This window comes from Corapipo altera, unplaced genomic scaffold, assembly GCF_003945725.1.
Source record: "Corapipo altera isolate COAL_440 unplaced genomic scaffold, ASM394572v1 0, whole genome shotgun sequence".
NCBI classification, from domain to species: Eukaryota; Metazoa; Chordata; class Aves; order Passeriformes; family Pipridae; genus Corapipo; species Corapipo altera.
In genome coordinates, this window is record NW_020884872.1 from 1340136 (window position 1) to 1346034 (window position 5899).

Consider the following 5899-nt stretch of genomic DNA (forward strand, 5'->3'; position numbering starts at 1 on the left):
GTGCTCAGCCATTGGAATGGGCTGGGCAGGGAGGGTGTGGATTCTCCCTCCCAGGAGATGTTTAAGGACAGACTGGATGTGGCATCAGTGCCATGGGCTGGGAACCACAGCGGGGTTGGATCAAGGGTTGGACTTGATGATCTCAGAGATCTTTTCCAACCCAGTTGATTCCATGATTCAGGGAGGGATCTCCTGAACCTTTCATGCCATCTCACTTAAAACTGAGCATCTCTCTCCTAGGCACGAACTCACCTTCCCGCCTGGCAGTGATGGGCACACCTTTCCCAGGGATCTTAGCAGGGAATTGGCCCATGGAGAGGTTTAACTTTAACTCCATCCTTCCTTCGAGGAGGTTTTGTTTGCTACCAGCTCTGCAAAGAGAGAAGCGATTCCGATTCTTCGCTCTCCACGTCGATAAGAGAATGACACCAAAAGGCCGAGAGAAGAAATGCAGGCAGGGAATGTGCCTGAGATCCTTCGGGAAGGGAGCGGACTCCTGGAGCACCGCTCCGGGGTGGCTCTGCTGCCTCGGTGTGCATCCCACATTTTTATAGGGGGAAAATAGGGGTACATGATTGTAGAAAGTGAGGATCAGAATAATTTGCAGACTCCACAAACGACAACCTGAAAAAAAATAAATATATAAAATAATCTAATTCCTCAAAACCTGCTCATCCCAGGAAATTGGTTAAGTTAAAAAACGTGTTAAACCAAACACCTCAATACTGTTTTTATTAGAGAGCACAAATTCTCCTCGAAACAAGGGGAGGGGAGGGAAGGAAAGGGAAGGGATCAGTCAACAAATGTGATGTAGGTTGATATTCTGCAATCCCAAATAATAAGGGAAAAAAGGGAGGGGGGATTAACCCCAGTTTAAAGCCTGGCAAGGCCAGGTAGCTTTAAATGCAAAAGGGACCCAGGGTTGAGGTCTTTGCTGGATTCACTGTCACTTCATATCTCCAGGAAACGAAGCCATGGGAGCTCGGGTCCAAAAGCCGGAATAAAAACAAGGAAATTCAGAAGTTTGGGAAAAAAGTTATGATGATTAAATGTCATTTTTGGTGGGTTGGGGATGTCGAGGTGAAGGTGTTATGTTGTGCACCCAAATGCAGGTGTGGATTTCGGTTTGCTCCCAAATTTTCCTCCGTTGTCTGGTTCCATAGAGGACTGTTTCTCATACGCAGTTGAATCCTGAGGATGCAACACATGGACATTCCACCATCTGGTGGGAATTGTGGCAGCTCCAGAGGGCACAGCTGATGATGTTTGAAGTGGACATCCTTGGATTTGGGGCGAGGAGCTGCAGGGAGAACTTTGCTGCCTTTGGGGGAAAAATAAATGCCAAGTGACTGGAACAAAGGAGAGGACATTTTTCCTTGCAGGACCGTTTTTGCTGAGGATAAAAAGGTGGGATAATTCCCAACAGGAATTAGATAACTGCTCTGAAATGACACAAACTGGGTTGCTCATGTTAGAAATGTCTGGTTTTCAGGTCTGTGATATTTTAATTAATGCTTTATCAAGGAGGAGCAGCAAGATGGACACCTTTGACTCTTTGCAGGAGAGGATGTTTTTCCTTGTAGGGCCATTTTTATTGAGGATAAAAACGTGGGCTAATTCCCAACAGGAACTTCAGGAATTAGATAACTGCTCTGAAATGGCACAAACTGAGTTTCTTCTCTTAAAAATGTCTGGTTTTGAGGTCTAGGATATTTTAATCAATGTTTTTTTCAAGGAGGAGAAGCAAGATGGACACCTTTGACTCTTTGCAGTTCTGTGGGAGGCCCCTGACCTTGTCCAGCTCTGGATTTGCTCTATTCCTGGATTTTGGATGTGGAAAAGTGCGTGGGGATCATTCATGGAAACCCTCCTGCCCTTTTCTCACCACTTAAAAACAAGCTAAAAGTCTCTCTAATCATCAAGGCACGTCCTTAATGGAAATCTGTGACACCAGCAGAGCAGTGGGAACACTCAAAGTGCTGGAAATGGCCAAGAGAACGGGGAAAAAAAAGGAAAAAACTCAACAAGAACAACCCCAAAATGTCCCATATGACAGGGAATCATAAATTTAATTCAATCCTCAAAGTGCAACCAGCACTTGAGACAGAGGGTGAGTTCCCCCTGCACGATAATAAATCAGGATCACTCACTGGAGGTGCTTTGTTATAAAGCAGTCCTGGTGGGTTTTTTTCCTGGAATTAATGCCTTCAAAAATCCTGGCTAAAGATTAACCGGCTGCCTTTAATTTCATTAAGGGGAAGCAAAAAAATTGGGTGATTTAAGGTGAGGATTTCATCAAATTCTGAATTTTTTTGGATAATTTTTAATATTTTTAATCAATTGTCGGTCAATTTTCATTCTTTTCAGGGTCTTCTCAATTTTGGGTGATTTTCAGGCTTTTTGTGTTCATTTTCTTGTCCCTTTTGACAATTTTTTGGTGATTTTTCATTATTTTCATGGAAATTTTATTTTTGATCAATTATTTTTTAATGTTGGGGCTATTTCTACTATTTCATCTCTTCTGGAGTTTTTTTGCTATTTTTAACACTTTCCATCAGTTTCCTATGACTTTTGTGGCTTTTGGGTTCTTTTTCTTACTTTTTATATTTTCTTGTAATTTTAATTTGCCTTTTTTTAAATCCTTTTTGGTAATTTTACCAATTCTCCCTAATTTGAGGTGGTTTTTTTAGTCCTTTTTAGTATTTCTAAAATTTATAAATTTTTATATATTATATATATTGTAATTTTATGTATTTCATAATTTATATATTCTATGGTTTATATATATTATAATTTATATATATATTATAATTTATATATATATTATAATTTTATATATTTTTAACCAATTCTGCCCATTTTCCTTCCATTAACCCCATTTATTTTTGCTCCTTTTTCACTGTACAGATGACAAATTCCAAATGGACCTTTATTTGAACTGATCCTCCTGGGATCCACTGTTACCTGGGATCTCAATCCTCTGACAAGGATTTCTCCCACTATTCCCAGGATATGAAGGATTCAGCTGCACAAACTTCCTAAGGAAAATTGGGCCAGAGTTTCCATCTCTTCACCCTCTCCTTGATGCACAGAAAGGGTGGAAAAAAGTGTTTAAAAAAAAAAAAAAAAAAGGATTTTGCCATATTTAAATTTCTAATTCATTCCCAAAGCTTTCTCCAGGTATGTGAGAAATGATTGTGCACTCAGCCCTCCTGAAATAATTAAAAGGTCTTCAATTTGCTGTCATATGCTTTAATTACTTTCTAAAAATCTATTGAACCAGCCATCAAAGGCAGATTATATTGCTGAGATGGGTCATTATTTTAACAACAAACCAATGCCTGGGCAGTGGGAGGAATGCAGGAAAATGGGATCTGAGCACAGCTGAGATGAATCCAAATCTTCCCTACTGCAGCATTATCTGGATTTCCGAAGCAAAAAAAATGAAGAACAAAAGGAATTATACCTGGAAAACAATCATTTGCACACATTCCGCCTCTGGATCTCTGGCAGTGTTAGTGCAGGCAGAGCAATGCTGCCAATTAATCACAAGCTCTTTCCTAATTAATGAACTTTAAAAGCTAAAATAATTTTTTGGAGACAGAAAAAGAGATGCAGGGGCAGGAACCTATAAAATAAATGGGCTTGGAGCCAAGGAATTGTTATTTATCAGCCTCAAATCCCTGTGTTCCGTGGGCATATATAAATTTATAGTGACAATGGATCTTGCACAGCGAGACTCAACATTATTTTGGGTTGAAATTTGGGTTCAGGCTGAAATAGGGGAAATTTAGGTTGGATATAGGGAAGAAATTCCTCCCTGTGAGGGTGGTGAGGTTGTCCAAGGAATTTGTGGCTGCCCTTGGATCCTTGGAAGTGTCCAAGGCCAGATTGGATGGGGCTCTGAGCAACATAATTCCCCAAATATTGAATCCATACTCAGGCCAGGTGATATCCAGCTGATTTGCTTTCCAGAATAATCAAAGCGTGTCCAGCTGAAATATAAGCAGGAAGCTCAAATAAGAAATTTATTTTATTCTATTTATTTTATTTTATTTATTTTATTTATTTTATTTTATTTGTTTTATCTTATTTTATTTTATTTATTTTATTTATTTTATTTTATTTATTTTATTGTATTTATTTTGTTTATTTTATTTACTTTATTTTATTTATTTTATTTTATTTTATTTATTTTATTTTATCTTACCCAAAGTAAAAGTGCTCATCCTCCTGTCACAACACAACGACGTGGAAACATTCCCTCCACTGGAACAAGGATAGGGAAGAAAGATGAATTCAGCAAAAAAGAACAGAATACAAGAGATTTGAAGTCCATCTCCAGTCCCTGTCTCTTTGAGGTGCCTGTTGAAAGGGCAGTTTTCCCTTTGTTCCTCACCAGGATAAAGGAAGGTGGAGAAACAACGGGAAAAGAGGAATTCCAGGCTTGAAACTCTGCCCCTCAACTTGGCTGCAGCTCTGAGACTCGAGGCTTCCTCAGCAATTCTGCAGGATTAAAGAGAGGCAATCAGAGGGTAACTTTGGAAGAAAGGAATCAGTGAAGGGTCTGGAACACCCTGGGGAATTTTGATGACCTTCCCGGGAGGAATTTCCAGCATCCTGCAGGAAATGTTCCATCCAAACCATCCCTGGTCAGATGTAAGACACCTAAAATCTGAATCTGCCAACAAAAGACTGGTGTCAGCGAGTCCCAAGGCTGCTGGAAGTGGGCCTGACCTCCATGTCTCAGCTTTGGAGTCAGGGAGGTCTCCTGAGGTCTCCTGGGATCTCCTGAGGTGTCCTCTTAGGCACTTCCAAGAGCTCGTGTTCCCAGGCAGAGCTGCCAGGAGAGAAGCTCTCCTACATCAGGATTTGTTCTCCCTCCTCATTCCAAGGAGGGGACACACCGTGGCATCCAACTTCAGACCTCCTGGAGGGGTGGGGGTTGAGGGTGGAAAGTTCAGCCAAAGCTTTGCCAACCAGCTTGTCCCACTTCCAAGCAGAGCAAAGAGGGGCCAGCTGGTCTGGTGCTGCCTTTCCTGTGCTCCTGGACCAAGGAGGAGGTGTCATCCCAGCAACATCCACCAGCGTTTTCCAAGTCCACTGGCTGTGCTACCTGTGTGGGAGTCATGGAACCATGGAATGGGTTGGGTTGGAAGGGACCTTAAAACTCATCCAGTTCATCCAGGTCAGAGACACCTTCCACTAGCCCAGGTTGCTCCGAGCCCTGTCCAACTTGACCTTGAGCACTTCCAAGGATCAGGAATCCAAGGGAAAAGCTGGTGGTTGAAAAAGCTGTGGAAAGTCTGTTCTTCATCTTGGTGGATTGTCACAGGTCCGTGGTGATGGCAGAGGGGTGAGAGGGGCAAGTCCATGCTTGGACAGGGGATGCTGGAGGGTGGTGAGAGCCACCAGGGAGGTTGTGGATTCCTCATCCCTGGAAGTACTCAAGGTCGAGTTGGACAGGGCTCAGAGCAGCCTGGGCTAGTGGGAGGTGTCCCTGACCTGGATGAGTTGGATGAGCTTTAAGGTCCCTCCCAACCCAACCCATTCCATGGTTCCATGGCTTGCACACACAGGTGGCACAGCCAGTGGACTTGCACCTCCTAAAACAGCTCTCCCAAGGAAGGAGACGCTCCAAACATCCAAGACAAGTGGAAGGATTGACACCTAGTCGAACAATTCCTTGGAAGATGAGCCCTGTCAAGCAGGCCCAGGGAGCAGAGAGAGCAGAAATAGGAAAACAGGCATTTAGGATGCAGAAAATGTCATTTCATAGCGGAAGAGGTTTAATCTCAGCAGTGAAAGAAAGTTAATCTCGGTGAGGAGATCAGTGTGTGGGGCACAGACTGTCCCGTGGCAAAACAATTCCATGAAGTTTGTGCACTCAAGGACACAA

The 5899-nt window shown here is 42.4% G+C and overlaps 1 long non-coding RNA gene across 1 annotated transcript in view; it reads right to left on the minus strand.

Moving 5' to 3' along the window:
* LOC113949172 overlaps positions 1-5260 on the minus strand; it is a 19287-nt gene extending 14027 nt beyond the window's left edge. Inside the window, exon 1 of the long non-coding RNA XR_003528374.1 lies at positions 5242-5260. This is a non-coding gene — a long non-coding RNA (uncharacterized LOC113949172). The remainder of the gene's footprint in view (positions 1-5241) is intronic.
* Positions 5261-5899: the final 639 nt, after the last annotated feature.